Here is a 16,035-nt window from a genome sequence, read left to right as displayed (position 1 = left end):
TGGCCTCCATCATCCATAAATGGAAGTTCTGAACCACCAGGACTCTTCCTAGAGCTGGCCGGCCGTCTAAAATGAGTGATCGGGGGAGAAGGGCCCTAGTCAGGGAGGTGACCAAGAACCCGATGGTCACTCTGTCAGAGCTACAGCATTCCTCTGTGGAGAGAGGAGAACCTTCCAGAAGGACAACCATCTCTGCAGCAATCCACGAATCAGGCCTGTATGGTAGAGTGGCCAGCCGGAAACCACTCCTTACTAAAAAGCACATAGCAGTCCGCCTGGAGTTTACCAAAATGCACCTGAAGGACTCTCAGACCATGAGAAACAAAATCATGTAGTCTGAGGAGACAAAGATTGAACTCTTTGGCGTGAATGCCAGGCGTCATGTTTGGAAGAAACTAGGCACCGCTCATCACCAGGCCAATACCATCCCTACAGTGAAGCATGGTAGTGGCAGCAAGATATTTTTCAGTGGCAGGAACTGGGAGACTAGTCAGGATAGAGGGAAAGGTGAATGCAGCAATGTACAGAGACATCCTGGACGAAAACCTGCCCCAGAGCGCTCTTGACCTCAGACTGGGGCAACGGTTCATCTTTCAGCAGGACAACGACCCTAAGCACACAGCCAAGATATCAAAGGAGTGGCTTCAGGACAACTCTGTGAATGTCCTTGAGTGGCCCAGTCAGAGTCCAGACTTGAATCCGACTGAACATCTCTGGAAAGATCTGAAAATAGCTGTGCACCGACACTTCCCATCCAACCTGATGGAGCTTGAGAGGTGCTGCACAGAGGAATGGGCGAAACTAGCCAAAGATAGGTGTGCCAAGCTTGTGGCATCATATTCAAAAAGACTTGAGGCTGTAATTGCTGCCAAAGGTGCATCAACAAAGTATTGAGCAAAAGCTGTGAATACTTATGCACATGTGATTTCTTAGTTTTTTATTTGTAATAAATTTCCAAAAATCTGAACCCCCCCTTTTTTTCACATTGTCATTATGGGGTATTGTGTGCAGAATTTTGAGGGAAAAAATGAATTTATTCCATTTTGGAATAAGGCTGTAAGATAACAAAATGTGGAAAAAGTGAAGTGCTGGGAATACTTTCCGGATGCACTGTACATACGTACATATACTGCTCCCGCTATATACTGCATACTCTGCACCCCCTCCTCCATATACTATGCTGCAACCTCAGGTTACTTGCCATCCTAGGACTCGGCAACAAGTAGCAGAAGTAACCAGGAATCAAATGCAGGAACCACCAGACGGTCCCGTAGCGCTCAGGGTAGAGGCATCGGGACACGTGTGGCTGCTTACCAGCAGGAGGAAAGGGTCAATCAGTCCAGCAGGAATGGGTAAGACCCTGTGTGGGGTGAGCAGTACAGTGACCGGGAGGTGGAGTGGTCGGTGCTGGGGCTGCAGATGACCGGGTGAGGAGGAGGCAGATAACCAATTCAGCTGCTTTATATATACTGCACACCGATGGAGGGGCGGGGTCCTCTGCTCGCCCCTCCCACATAGGCCATGCCCAGACTCCTCCGGCCACCTGCTGGTGGCTACTGATGTCCTCTACCCCCCAGACTGGGCGGGAGCTGTGCGGGGACTGCTGAGCTTACACGTGCCAGTACTGGTGTATATAGTGCAGCATCATTTTAGCCTCCCATTACAGGGGTGTAGTAGGGCTACGCGTGCCACGCTATCTATTCTCCCTCCAGAGGGGTTGTGGACCCCCAAGAGGGAGAAAATAGTGTCGGTATGGCGGCTGTCGGGATTCCGGCGCTGGTATACTGTGCGCCGGGATCCCGACAGATGGCAACCTGAAGACCACCCCATTACAGATATACAGTCTGCTACTGTATTTTGCTCTTCCCATCAGAAGGGATTTTGCACACACGCCACACACAGATCTTATCAAACACTGGTCGTATTACATGATAACGTTTTCTGCAGATTATTTCTCCAGCAACAACAACAACAGAGAAATATGAACAAGGGCTTTAGGTTCCCTTATTTAAGATGCGGTCTTGGTGAAATTAATCTCCTTAACACTCAGACGTGTAAGTGACAAGTTAAGCACCCATCAGGCATCCCAGCTGGGCAGAGACTACAGCAGACATCTGATCATTTACCCTCAGCACATAGCGGAACAGCTGCAGCTACAGTAACACAACTTACCTATGGACAGTGGTAAACGTACAGGAATTACCTCATCACAGGAGTGCTTCCATTTGTACAAGGTATCAACACCAGAAGCTGCACCTCTATGAACCTGCTATACTGACCAACCAATGCTTTACCCATATGCTTTAAGAGGTACTGCAATAAGAACTGGTCATTATCCGGCGTATTTCACTCCTTGGGGTAAATTTACTAAGATGGGAGTTCTATTTAAGATGGGATGTTGCCCATTGCAACCAATCAGATTCCAGATATGATCTTCTAGAAGGTGCTAGATAAATGAGACGAAAAATCTGATTGGTTGCTATGGGCAACATCCCATCCCTAATAGAACTCCCATCTTAGTAAATTTGCCCCCTTATGTTATTTACTGAGTTTAAGGATAATTTACTGAATTTGTAATGCATGTGCACATTTATGTTAGTTATGCTATTTTACCTGTTTTTATGATTGCTGAAACCATATACTGTAGGACCATATGGGGTAAAAGTAATAGGTCAAACTCCCGCACCTCTGGCTTCTTGCCTAGTACATTTACCCCAATATATGATATTAAAAAGTGTTTGTGGGTTAGAGTACATGCAGCACACATTTTAAACTTCTAAAAATTACATTTTAGTTAATTAACCTTTATTTGGGTTTATTTTGTTGCGCACAAGCCCCAGATGACACCAGGTGCAGCCGACCGCAAAAGGGGTGTGGCCTGATTTGAGGGATGTGGCTTAGTGAGAAGGGGCATAGCCTTGCGTCCCGGACCCTTGTTTACGGCACTCAAGGGGTACGGGAGATGCAGGCTGCCCCCAGGAGTGCAGTGCCGTCTCCTACACAGTGATAGGAGCTGGGTGCTGCACATAATGTTACAATGCAGCACCCGGCTCCTGTCACTGAGCAGGAGCTGGCATTTTGGTGTCACCCCCCGGTGGGTAACACCCGGGTGTGGCCCGCACTCCCCTTTTGAAGCCACTGACAAGCCTCCCCTTTTGATCTTTAACTACCTATGTATACGTGTGTGTGTGTGTGTGTGTGTGTGGTCCTGTTATTGATGTTTAGTTACATTTGATTTAGGTTACAAGTGCTTCACTTCTGGTTAGGGATTGTTACAATCCGCACACTACCATGTGGGCATAACATGTGTAAGGGTGTCTACTACTGTGTGGGCATAACATGTGTAAGGGGCTTTACTGCTGTGTGGGCATAACATGTGTAAGAGGATATACCACTGTGTGGGCATAACATGTGTAAGAGGCTCTACTACTGTGTGGGCATAACATGTGTAAGAGGCTCTACTACTGAGTAGGCATAATGTGTATAAGTGGCAGTGTCGGACTGGGGCATGAAGTGCAGGGGAATGCAGTGTTAGTGGCCCGTATTTATCGGTTTTGCTAACGATTATAGAGTGCATGGTCTGGGCCCTCTTGATAAATATATATATGGTAGATACTGCTAATGCATGATAATGTACCAGATGATAACATCAATGCAATGTAGAAGATACTCCATAGTCCTGTGCAGTATAATGTAACATATGTATAATGTATAATTCATGTTCACAGTCTGGAACCTGATCCCTTGAGGAGGGAGTGGGTCCCAGGCAGTGGGCCCCACCAGGGTTTTCCCTGTACCCCTGTGGGAAAGTCTGACCCTGATAAGGGGTACTACTTTGTGGGCATACCGTGTGCAAAGGGCTCTAGTGTGTGGCGTAACATGTATAAGGGGCTCTAGTAAGTGGGGTAACGTGTATAAGGGGTACTACCATGTGGCGTATCGTGTATAAGGGGCACTACTTTGTGGCGTAATGTGTTAAGGGGCTCTAGTGTGTGGCATAACGTGTATAAGGGGCTCTAGTGTGTGGTGTAATGTGAAGGGACACTACTATGTGGTGTAATGTGAGGAAGGGGCACTACTGTATGTTGAAGTGTGGGTACTTTTGTGTGGCCACGCCCTTCCCAAGACACCATACCACTTTCCTGGGAGTGTGCACTGTCCCTATCTAAAATCTGGGGGGGGGGTGGAGGGGAACCAAAGGTCTTTCTTGCACAGGGTACCAAAATGTATGATTATGGCTCTGACATTATAAAAACCCTTATAGGGCATGCTTCAGAGTATACTTCTGTTTTTTTCATGCAAAGGATGATGTGTTTTCTGAGCTATAGAAATGTAAACATCAGATAAAAAGAGACCGGATTTGGGGCATGCACCAGCATTAACTAGCTTATTATGTGGGAGGATTTGTACAGCTCTACAGACAGGCCGAAACAATTACATGTCCAGTGATTAATCTGCAGTCCATTAATATTTACTTGTCAGTCATTTTACCATTACAGAAAGTGGTTAAGGAAACAAGTTGTTGCTGGGGTAATGTCAGATCCCATAGATTTCATATTATGAATAAAATACAGAGTCTCTTTGTGTACTGGAATATGTTGTGGTTAAATGAATGAGGTGTATAAGAAAGACCAGGCATGACTGCATTATGTAAGCACAGGAGGAGATGTACATACTGTAGGTGTAATGCGTTTTTAGGTCAAAGTTCCCATATAGACAGGGCATTAGACTGCCTGGCTGGGCCCAGGTACTCTTTAGTGGGTGTGGCCTGATTGCAGGAGGCGTGGCCATGCACCCTTAGAAAAAAAATACAGAAAAAAATAGTATTTTAAGCACCCTCCTGGCAACACTGCAGCCCAGCATACAGCAGCGTGTACTAGGCTGACGGCTGCTGTGTACTGGGCTGAGGAGAAGAGCTGTAGCTGCTGCTGTCAGGCAAGGGGCAGTATTTGGGCTCCCGCTGGGCCCCTCCATCCGACCTGGGCCTGGGTAATTAGAAACCCCCCCCCGCTCCCCATCGGCGCCACTGCATATAGATTACTTACTTTAAAATTTGGTCAATTCTAAATTCTTTTGTAATAAGTAGTGGAATGGATTGCAGGTGTTATCTGATGTGGGTTAATGTGTCCCCCGGCCCATCTCCCATTAATTTCACCCTGCTTACTATCTATTTGGTCAAACTCAAACCTTCCACGTCCTGCCAATCTTAGAATGATTTACCTGCCCAATTGACGTTCCTAATCCATGATCACTTGGGTCCCTTTTTATGTGGTACCTAATTAAATATTATAGTACATTTTATTGCTATATATTAATTGCATTTACAGTAGGGGGATAAAGGCCGTACCTGCAAATAGTGTGGAATTGTGAATTGCTAAAGTTGAAAGAACTTGTTAGACATGACATTTTCATTGCTTGGATGCAGAGCCGGATTAAGGGGGGGCTCCGGGGTTAAGTACCCCGGGCCCCCCTGTCTGAAAGGGCCCTCTGTCAAGCGCCACAGATCGGATCTGTAATCCGATCCGATCTGCGGCACCTCACTGCGCTCCCCTCCCCACTATCTGCCCAGCAGCAGCCGCCGCTCACACAGCCGCCGGCGCCGCAGAGAGCTTCCTTGGCTGTTGCTGAGCGACGGCTCAGCTGCCCAATAGTGTTTGACACTGCAGCCTGCTGCTCAGTGACTGGCTGAGCACGCAGGCTGCAGGAAAGAAGGAAGCTCCCTGCCAGCGCGTGTGTACTACTGGCCGGATGAAGAGACAGGCTCTAGTCCTGTCTGTAAGGTCAGGATGGGCTGTTTATTTATTTTTTAAAGTTATGTATTCAATTTAAACATAGGCTCTGGGTTGCGTGTGTGTGTGTATATATATATATATACATATACACACACACACATACACACACAGTATATATATATACACACATACATACATACACTCACAGTGTACACAGTGTATATATATATATAGAAGGACGAAAAACTATAGGTCGACAGTCACTAGGTCGACATGGATGGAAGGTCGACAGGGTTTCTATGTCGACAGGTCTAAAGGTCGACATGAGTTTTTCAAATTTTTTTTTCATACTTAACGATCCACGTGGACTACGATTGGAACGGTAAAGTGTGCCGAGCGAAGCGAAGGCACCATGCCCGAAGCATGGCGAGCGAAGCGAGCCATGCGAGGGGACGCGGTGCACTAATTTGGGATCCCGGTCACTTTACGAAGAAAACGACACAAAAATAAAATAAAAATCCTCATGTCGACCTTTAGACCTAGCACATGTCGACCTAGAAACCCTGTCGACCTTCCATCCATGTCGACCTAGTGACTGTCGACCTATAGTGGTCGACCTAAACATTGTCGACCTAGATACTGTCGATAAAACGAACCACACCCCTGAATTAGTCCCACTGCTCTGAATGCATGGTAGATTTCTATATGTATCGAAAATAAGGTTAAAAAGATTAAAAAGTAAAAGTAGTTAGTGCACCCATTTCCACCTGCAGCTGATCCATCCTGCATTCTGCACGCTGTCTAGCTATGCACAGAGTATCACTAGGAATTTTTATTTTACAAGCATACTAGTGGAATGTTCTTTTATGTACAATATGCAATTTTTGCCTCGCAAGAACTATTGATTGAAAAGTGCCTAACTCATAACTCACAGTACATATCAATATTAAGAAATGAATGCAGGACACATACATTCCAGACGGCACCATGGTTCAAAATGTCTTCACTTTTGCGGCATTAAAGGTTTTTTTTGTGTGTGCTTGTTTCTAAATGAGATGTAACTCTGTAATGGGAAGCTATTTATTTCTGTGTGTGCCATACGCCATACTGTTTTTTCTACTGAGATATGAGGTGAAGTCAGGTAACAGACGAAACTACTTCTTAAAGTAATATAAATAAGTAAAACCATGCATGTCATTTTTCCCCAATGGGATTATTTGTAAACATATATTGTAATTAAATATTATTATTAAGTTCCCCCACCCAACAAAAAAAGGGGGTTTTAGGTGTTCAAATAGACCACAGGTTCTCAAACTCGGTCCTCAGGACCCCATACAGTGCATGTTTTGCAGGTCTCTTCACAGAATCACAAGTGAAATAATTAGCTCCACCTGTGGACCTTTTAAAATGTGCCAGTGAGTAATTAACACACCTGTGCACCTGCTGGGTTACCTGCAAAACATGCACTGTGTGGAGTCCTGAGGACTGAGTTTGAGAACTACTGAAATAGACCATTATATGTTTTAAATTGTCTCAAAATGAGATGTGGTAAGAAAATCATAAAAAAATGTCAAAAAGGTGCACAAAAATTTTGCGCAGTTATCTTATCGAGTGACCACAACATTCAGGGACTTGTAATGTCGCTAATAGGATCGCCACCTACTGTGTATGCCCCAGTTTTGCTGTTGTGACATTTCTGTGTATGTAAATTTCGCTGTTATGCTCTTGCATGTCTAAGACATCAACAAGTATATAGAAAATGTTGCAGGATTTTTGATAAATTGGCAAAACAGCAGTGGCTTGTTACCTGTCTGTCCGAAGGATCTGCAGCTCCCTGCTCTCCCGGTGACTGATGGCTGATGTCACTGGGAGGTGGGGCTTAGGCCCTGGGGTGGGGCTTAAATCCAGTACTGCTAACTGCTGGCTTCTAGGGACTGCATCAGCTGCAACCCTTAAAAGCCAAATAGGGCTGATGTTATAGCAGGGGAAGTGGCTTCTCATGGGAAGTGTTCTTTCTGCTATCACAGGTGGCCTGGCAGTACCAGAGGAAGATAGTACATCCCCCTGGGACTGCCTGTCTGGCTGTGATTTGCATGGAGTGCTTCCTATGGGAAGTCACTACCACTGCTAGATAGTCCCTGTGGATGGCATATTTTACTGGGGGTAGTCTGCAGTCCTGCAGTCCCTAGATAAAATCTGTCACCGGCAGGGCCACCATCAAGGGGGTGCCCTGTGCAGGGCCGGTTCTAAGATTTGTGGCGCCCCGGGCAAAATATGGGGGCGTGGCTTCAATTGGGGGCGTGGTCAATGCGCTGAAAGAAAAAAATAAATAAATAAAAAGTATACTTACCATCCCCGTTCCTGATCCAGACCCCCTCCGCCGGCGGCGCCGCTCTTCTCCTCTCCTCTCTTCTATCTATGGGAGAGACGTTATTACGTCTCTCCCATAGAACAGCATAGACACTAGAGGTCAATTATGACCCCTAGTGTCTGTGCCACTTTGCTGTGCGGTGCGCGATGACGTCATCGCGCATCGCACAGCAAAGGTCCTCTAGACGAAGGGAAACTAGACCGTAGCGTCTAGTTTCCCTTCATGGAGAGGACCTTTGCTGTGCGGTGCGCGATGACGTCATCGCGCACCGCACAACTAAGGTCCTCTCAATGAAGGGAAACTAGACGCTACGCGTCTAGTTCCCTTCAAAGCGGGGGGGCACAGCAGGGCACTGCGGGGGACACAGTGGCGGATCTTGCCCTGGTGCGGCGCCCTCCGGATGGCGCCGGCGCCCTCCGGAAGGCGGCGCCCCAGGCAAAAGTACCGCTTGCCCGTGGCAAGAACCGCCACTGGCCCTGTGCACAGTTGTCCCGGGCCCGGCCACTCTGACAGAGTGGAGGGCCCGGGCTGCTCAAACAGCTAGCCGTGTGGATATTTCCGGCGGCCGCCACCGCCGCCTGGGACACTGACCGCGGCTTGCCGCCTCTACCAGTTCATTACACCGCCCTTGACTTCAGATGCCGGCGTCCGCTGTCATTCTGCTGAGCCTGCCTGCCCTGCACTGTCGGATAGTGAGCACCTGCACCTTTTATCGCGGCAGGCGGGCCCACGCTGGTGCTGCCCGCCCGCTCACTTGTCACTGTGCATAGGCAGTTGCTGCCGGCTGCCTTAGCCTTGATAAAGCCTAATATTTATCTTACTTAAAACCCTCTAAAAGGTGAAAGAACACAGTACGCTATTGGCGTATGGTATACCGTAAGGGTACGCACGTAACAATCGCTTAGCCGTAGTCGAGACGCTCGAGCGTCACGTTCGCTCACGGCCAAGAGATCACAGGCAGGCACGCTATAGGCTGCCGACTAACGTAATGATATGCTACTAGCGTAGCGGACGCTTGGGACCACGAGGAGATCACAAGCGGCGCTGATGCTCACAATGTTAAACCTTTATAACTATACCATAAACAATGTATTTATGCAATAAACCTTGATGCAGTGATAGGGTGTAAATGTAACACAGTGTAACCTTATTAACTTGAAAGCTGTACGAGCGTCTCCGACGCTCTGAGAATACTTAGAAATATAATAAATACACAGATACCGGTATTAGGTTCTAACACCTTATATGAACGTTCTATTTGCAAAAGAATAATACAATACAAGTCATACACTACCAAAATAACATTGACTACCTAACCAGATAACTACACATGAAATACAATAGCAGTACAATAATACTTAAGAGAAAGAGAGAGAAAGAGGAGAAGAGAGAGAGAGAGATATGGCTCACAATAACAATAAAGGCAATATGGTTGCGGAGAAACTTACGCTCAAGGGAAACAATCGCATGCGCCTCTGGATATCCAGCTCCCGATTATCAGTGGTGAGAACCGTTGAAGAGAATAGAGAGCTGGCCCAGATTGGCTTGTCCTTTTATACCCTACACATAATACAGTACAATGGTCCCTATATTCTTATTGTTCATTGGACACAGGAATTCGTCTTCGCATTATAACAAAAGGTCATAGGTTGATTCATACAGGTGGGCTGTGACTATTTCCAACTGCTCAGGTGGGTGGGAAACTAGGTTTCCCGCCGCATGGATAATAAAGTGCAAATAATAGCAAATGTCCATAAACTTCTTATGTCCATAACTATTCGCACGAGCGATTAATCTGCTTCAAACCAACACCGGAATATTGCTAATTAAATACTCTTCCGATGGATACTAAACACCACTGTATAACCTCTGTCTGACCCTTCGTATCAAACAAAGAGGGATCTCTTTGTCTATGAACATGCTACATTAACTAAACTTTCAGATTCTATCAAAGGGACCATAATCTACAAAATACATTATATAGTTAAAATATGTTACGAACGAGTCGCCCGCTAGACGCACATAAACTTTACCGTAAATGCGCACACCGTGCGCCCGCGGGTGCCCGCAGCGGCGAGTATGCGCACGCACGGCAGGGCCCATGAACGTGCAACAGGCACTTGCATGAGGTGCAAATATGGCAGTGTGTAGCGTGATATTTTTCTGACTTTGACAGTCCACCCTTTGGCAGTCACCAATAACTGCCACTTTCTAAAACATTTCAAAAAGAGAAAAATATATGTCATGTGTAAATATTTCTATGGTTGGGTAGGGGAGGAGAGGAGAAGGTGAGAAAAGGGTATGACCTAGTGAGATAGCAGAAGCATGTGTGTATGAATCCATGTTTGGGGGGTCATGTATCATCGTGCCGTACGTGTCTTAAATCAAGCTTCGAGGTATTGCGAAGTATACATTTGAATTCTTTCTTATCCCGTGGTCTGTGGATGGGCTGTCAAACTTTACCGAGCTCTTTTCGGCTTTTAGTTGCAACAAAATGGGGGAGCACATTTTAGTTGATGATACATGAATGGGGGGAATATGTGAGTGCTGATATCTGTGCCTGTATTCCCTATCGACTATGTGTGTCATTACCTGAAGGTTGTAGAGATGAAGATAAAGAACACTTATGGTAAATGCATTGATAAACTATGTGAGTTTAATATACATTTGCCGATTGAGGTCTTGTCTTGTCTTGTCTTGTCTTGATGTACATGTTGACTGTAGTCTCTTTGTGCTTTTGCTAATAAACGTAAGCAAAGCTTTATCAATGTCCATAGACTTACAAAAAGTGTTGGGCTAGCGTAAAATTAAAAGCACTAGGGATATGGGGGTCTATGGCATAGTCCATCAGTTGTCTGTGTAAAAGGTTGTCAAACTTCTTCTTTAGTCCATCTGTTGTCTGCATACAAGGTCGTCAAATTCCTCTTCTAAGCGGGTCTTTTTACCTTGGAGGAAAACGAGAAACAGGTGAAAGAAACGGACCGTGGAATCACATTTTCATCACAACATTGTCTCTATCGTTGGGTCATAAATCAAATCCGTCGTTGTTATTACAGTATCTTCACTCCTTAAACTCATCACTCGAGCGCTACGTTTACACTTTGTTAAAATCCGAACGCATCTAAATATCAGACCGACTAATATGATGACACCCAGAACACACAAAAGGAATTTCCCTACATCCATGATAATACCTTGGGTCCATTCTCCTAAACCAGAGAACCAATTTCGCGGGTTCAACCATGACACCCAACTGGTCAGCTCATTACCCACAGCGGCAAGGGTGAGATTGTGTTTCCTTCGGAACTCCCATTTTAATTGGAGAATGTCGTCCATATTTTGGTCTATGACCTCGACCGGGTCCTCGGTGCTGTTTGTGATATACGTGCAGCACTTTATTCCATACTGAGTTGCTAGGGTGACACAATACCCACCCGTCACAGCTGTGAGATAATTGAGAATCATCCTATGCTGAACCAGTTCTGTTTTGTAAGCTTGGAGCTCCCTTCCAGTATACCTGAATGTGTCATCATACATTTCAGTGATATTGTCTAATAAATTTGCAAGCGCAGATATATATTTATAATTTATCACTCCTCTGGCGGTGCGAGTGATATCTAACGCGATTAGGAATTGAATCCCGGTGGATTCACTGATCAGGTCAGAGGCCGGATGCTCTGTTCTCTCTATCAGGTGCCGTTTAACGATGTGCTCGTAATGAGTGTGAGTATAAGGAGCTTGGGCACTGCGGTGAATATCCTTCATTTTAGTGTGGGATACGGTCATTACCTCAGGCAGTACTTTTCCAATATAACATAACCCTTCTGAATTTGGGGCAAGCCACTTATACGCCTTCCTCCCGCATATGAAATATGCATCATCGGGGAGAACATATGGGACGGAGTAGGACATAACCATATTACACATTATCCATATGAAATTTCCTAACCCTAATTCTCCCATCTACTATTTACTACACGTATCAGTTTGTATGATATGTGCACAGTATCCTGGTGATACCTCTCCAACTCTCATGGTCCTACTTCCTAGGGTATACCTATATCGGAAATATTTTCCACTACCAGCTATGTGGCGTATAAGTTCTGTATCTGTTGGCATTCTATCGGCTCTGTATGAAAAGGTCATGGTTTGATTATTCCATGACACTTCCCAATTTCCCGGCTTTCGGGGATTGGAAATGTTAAAACATACTAGGGATCTATCCACATGATATTGGTGGAGCTTCAAACTAGGAGGACTGGAGATATTAAACCTCCTGTCCACCGGCCTCCCACCACTTAGCTCAAGTACCTCCCCTATAGTTAAAGGGAAGGGCACTAATCCTGATTTGCTATGGCCTTGAGGTACTTGAGAGCATACCCAACAATCTGTCTGATTTAACACTTTACCCACTAAGGTGTGATAGTCACTCAATGGATGCCGGTCCATGTGGATATTAAAACTGGATTGGCATTTCTTGATACACCCATCCTCAACTACACTGTCACAGAGTCTACAGATACAGTTCTCTTCAGCTAACAATCCTTCACAATTTCTTCTATTGTCAATGCTACCAGATCGTTTTCTGATACTCGCCTTTACTCGGTGATTATGTTGTTCTTGGAAATCTACGCCTCCATCTCTGTCATCAGAACCCATTCCAGAACCTCTCTCGACCTCCATGGTACTCTCGCCGGAACAGACTGCTCTGGTCAACATCATGGTCAACAGGAAAATCCGGATCACAGTCTCTTGGGGCAAGTCCATCTTATAGGAGGAAATGGAGAAGAATGAGAAGGGGGAAAGAAATAATTGAGGGAGATGGGATGGGAAGTGGAGAAAAACAATAAAAGGGAACAGGGGATCGACAACTGCCTCCGATCTTATTATTTTCAATGCTCAGGTGCCGTCTCAGTCCTCCTGAAACAGACACTCCAGTGATACAACTTCCTCTATCGTCTGTTCTTTATCACGGGACCTCTCTGGATCAGCAACCTTCTTACAATGGGACGAATGAACCCAAGTCTCTCTCTCGGCAACCTTCAATGCTGTCGTGCTAATCAATAAGACTTGGTATGGTCCTTCCCATCTGTCAATAAGGCAACCTGAGCGTAGAAAATTCCGTATCATTACATAATCCCCAGGTTCAATGTCATGACAATTACTATCTGGCAAATCAGGAATCACTAACTTCAGATTGTCATTTTGATTCCTTATCTGTTTACTCATGTTAACCAGGTATTTTACAGTCACTTCATTGTTACACTTCAAATCATCCTGAGGGTTAATCATAACATGCGGTTGTCGACCAAACAGAATTTCAAAGGGGGACAGATTAAGAGGGGACCTGGGAGTGGTTCTGATGCTGTATAGTACAATGGGTAAAGCTTCTGGCCATGTCAATCCCGTTTCTGCCATAACTTTGCTCAATTTATTTTTAATAGTGCTGTTCACTCTTTCCACCTTCGCACTCGCCTGGGGGCGATATGGAGTGTGCAGCTTACTATCAATTCCCATCAACTTACACATTCCTTGAAAGACATCACCTGTAAAATGGGTACCCCTATCACTTTCAATTATTCTAGGGATACCACATCTACACACAAATTCCTGCACAATTTTCTTAGCAGTAAACATAGCGGTATTTGTGGCCGCCGGAAATGCTTCGACCCAATTTGAAAACACATCTATACAAACAAGTACATATTTCAAATTTTGACAAGGGGGTAATTGTATAAAATCAATCTGTATTACCTGAAAAGGGCCGCCTGTAGGTGGGATATGGGATGGTTCTGTTGGTATTGCCTTTCCGATGTTCTTCCTCAAGCAGGTAAGGCATGACATTGCTCTCTTACCTGCATAGGATGAGAATCCTGGGGCGCACCAATATGCTCTTACCAACTTGCACATTCCCTCCTTGCCCAGATGAGTCAGCCCATGTGCTGCTTCAGCTAAACATGGAAGGTATGCTCTGGGTGCCACTGGTTTACCCTGTCCATCTGTCCAGAGTCCTGAGGACTCCTGGCCATATCCTTTTGACCTCCAAACTGCCTTTTCCTGTGTGAAACACAAATTTTGCATTTCACACAACTTCTGTGTGTTGATGGTATTGAATACCATCAATTGTGTGGTGTCTGTCTGTCTGGGGGTACCAGCTGCTAACTTAGCAGCTTCGTCTGCTCGGCTGTTACCAAGTGATACTGGGTCTTGGCTATATGTATGTGCTTTACACTTGATAACAGCCACTCTGTCGGGTTCCTGTATCGCTGTTAGAAGTCTTTTGATGTGGGCTGCATGCGCTACCGGTGTACCAGCTGCCGTCATGAAATTTCTGAGGCGCCATAGGGCTCCGAAATCATGGACTACCCCGAAGGCGTATCTAGAATCGGTGTAGATATTGGCTGACTTTCCCTTAGCCAATTCACATGCTCTGGTTAGGGCAACCAGTTCAGCAACCTGGGCTGAGTGAGGTGGGCCTAGCGGTTCTGCTTCTATGGTGCCTTGGTCATCTACGACTGCGTATCCAGTACACAAGTCTCCCGAGTCCGTCTGTCTGTGACAACTACCGTCAGTGTAGAAAGTGAAATCTACATCTTCCAGTGGGTTGTCACTGATGTCAGGCCTTGCTGTGAAATTTTGGGTCAAATATTCCATACAATCATGTGTGTCATCCCTTGTATTAAATCCTCCTTCCCCATCACTCTCATCCTCCACCCTTTGTGCCTGTCCAGGCACACCTGGGAGATATGTTGCAGGATTTAATGCACTGCATCTCCTTATGGTGATGTTTACGGGGGCCATTAATGCCAATTCCCATCTTGTAAACCGCGCTGATGAGACGTGCCTGGTTTGGGCAGAATTCAGCAAGGCTGACACTGCATGTGGTGTATGAATTGTGAGGTTGTGTCCTAGCACTACATCTTCGCTTTTTGTGACTAACAATGCTATCGCAGCGACACTTCGCAAGCATGTAGGGAGGGATCGCGCTACCGTATCTACCTGAGCGCTGTAGTATGCTACCGGCCTGCTGGTATCACCGTGCTTTTGGGTTAGGACGCCTGCCGCGCAACCAGCACTTTCTGTTCCATACAGCTCAAAGGGTTTCCCATAGTCTGGCATACCTAATCCTGGCGCCTGCGTTAGGCACTGTTTGAGTCTCTCAAATGCCATCTCAGATTCGTCTGTATGCGAAATCCGATCAAGTTTGTTTGATGAAACCATCTCCTGCAAAGGTAATGCTAGAATGGAAAACCCTGGGATCCAGTTACGGCAATACCCACACATTCCTAAAAACGTTCTGATCTGTTGCTGGGTTTGTGGCAGAGTCATGTCTCTAATTGCTTGAATTCTATCAGCGGTCAGGTGTCTCAGTCCTTGTGTTAGACAGTGTCCCAGATATTTTACTTTAGGCTGGCATAATTGTAGATTGTCTTTGGAAACCTTGTGTCCTGTGTCTGAAAGATGAAACAGGAGCTGTTTCGTATCCTTCAGGGACGCTTCCAGTGAATCTGAACACAGTAGTAAATCGTCCACATACTGTATCAATATTGATCCACTCTCTGGTTGGAAAGACTGTAAACAATCATGCAAAGCCTGTGAAAATATACTTGGACTGTCTATGAAACCTTGTGGTAATCGAGTCCATGTGTATTGGACTCCTCTGTATGTAAATGCAAACAAATATTGGCTGTCAGGATGCAGGGGTACTGAAAAGAAGGCGGAGCAGAGGTCAATAACAGTGAAAAATTTCGCAGTGGGAGGGATCTGCATAAGGATGACAGCTGGATTTGGCACTACAGGGAACTGACTCTCAACTATTTTGTTAATCCCCCTTAGATCCTGCACTAGCCTGTAACCCCTCCCCCCACTCTTTTTCACAGGGAAGATGGGACTATTGGCAGTGCTGGATGTTCTTACCAGAATGCCCTGTTG

General features: G+C 45.8%; 1 long non-coding RNA gene across 1 annotated transcript in view; it reads right to left on the bottom strand.

Moving 5' to 3' along the window:
• LOC134968881 (uncharacterized) overlaps positions 1 to 7,594 on the bottom strand; it is a 66,242-nt gene extending 58,648 nt beyond the window's left edge. Inside the window, exon 1 of the long non-coding RNA XR_010189348.1 lies at positions 7,540 to 7,594. This is a non-coding gene — a long non-coding RNA (uncharacterized LOC134968881). The remainder of the gene's footprint in view (positions 1 to 7,539) is intronic.
• Positions 7,595 to 16,035: the final 8,441 nt, after the last annotated feature.

Source organism: Pseudophryne corroboree, chromosome 11 (assembly GCF_028390025.1).
Source record: "Pseudophryne corroboree isolate aPseCor3 chromosome 11, aPseCor3.hap2, whole genome shotgun sequence".
Lineage (NCBI taxonomy): Eukaryota > Metazoa > Chordata > Amphibia > Anura > Myobatrachidae > Pseudophryne > Pseudophryne corroboree.
The sequence above is the reverse complement of the archived record's forward strand: the minus strand, read 5'-3'. Positions and strand labels throughout refer to the sequence as shown.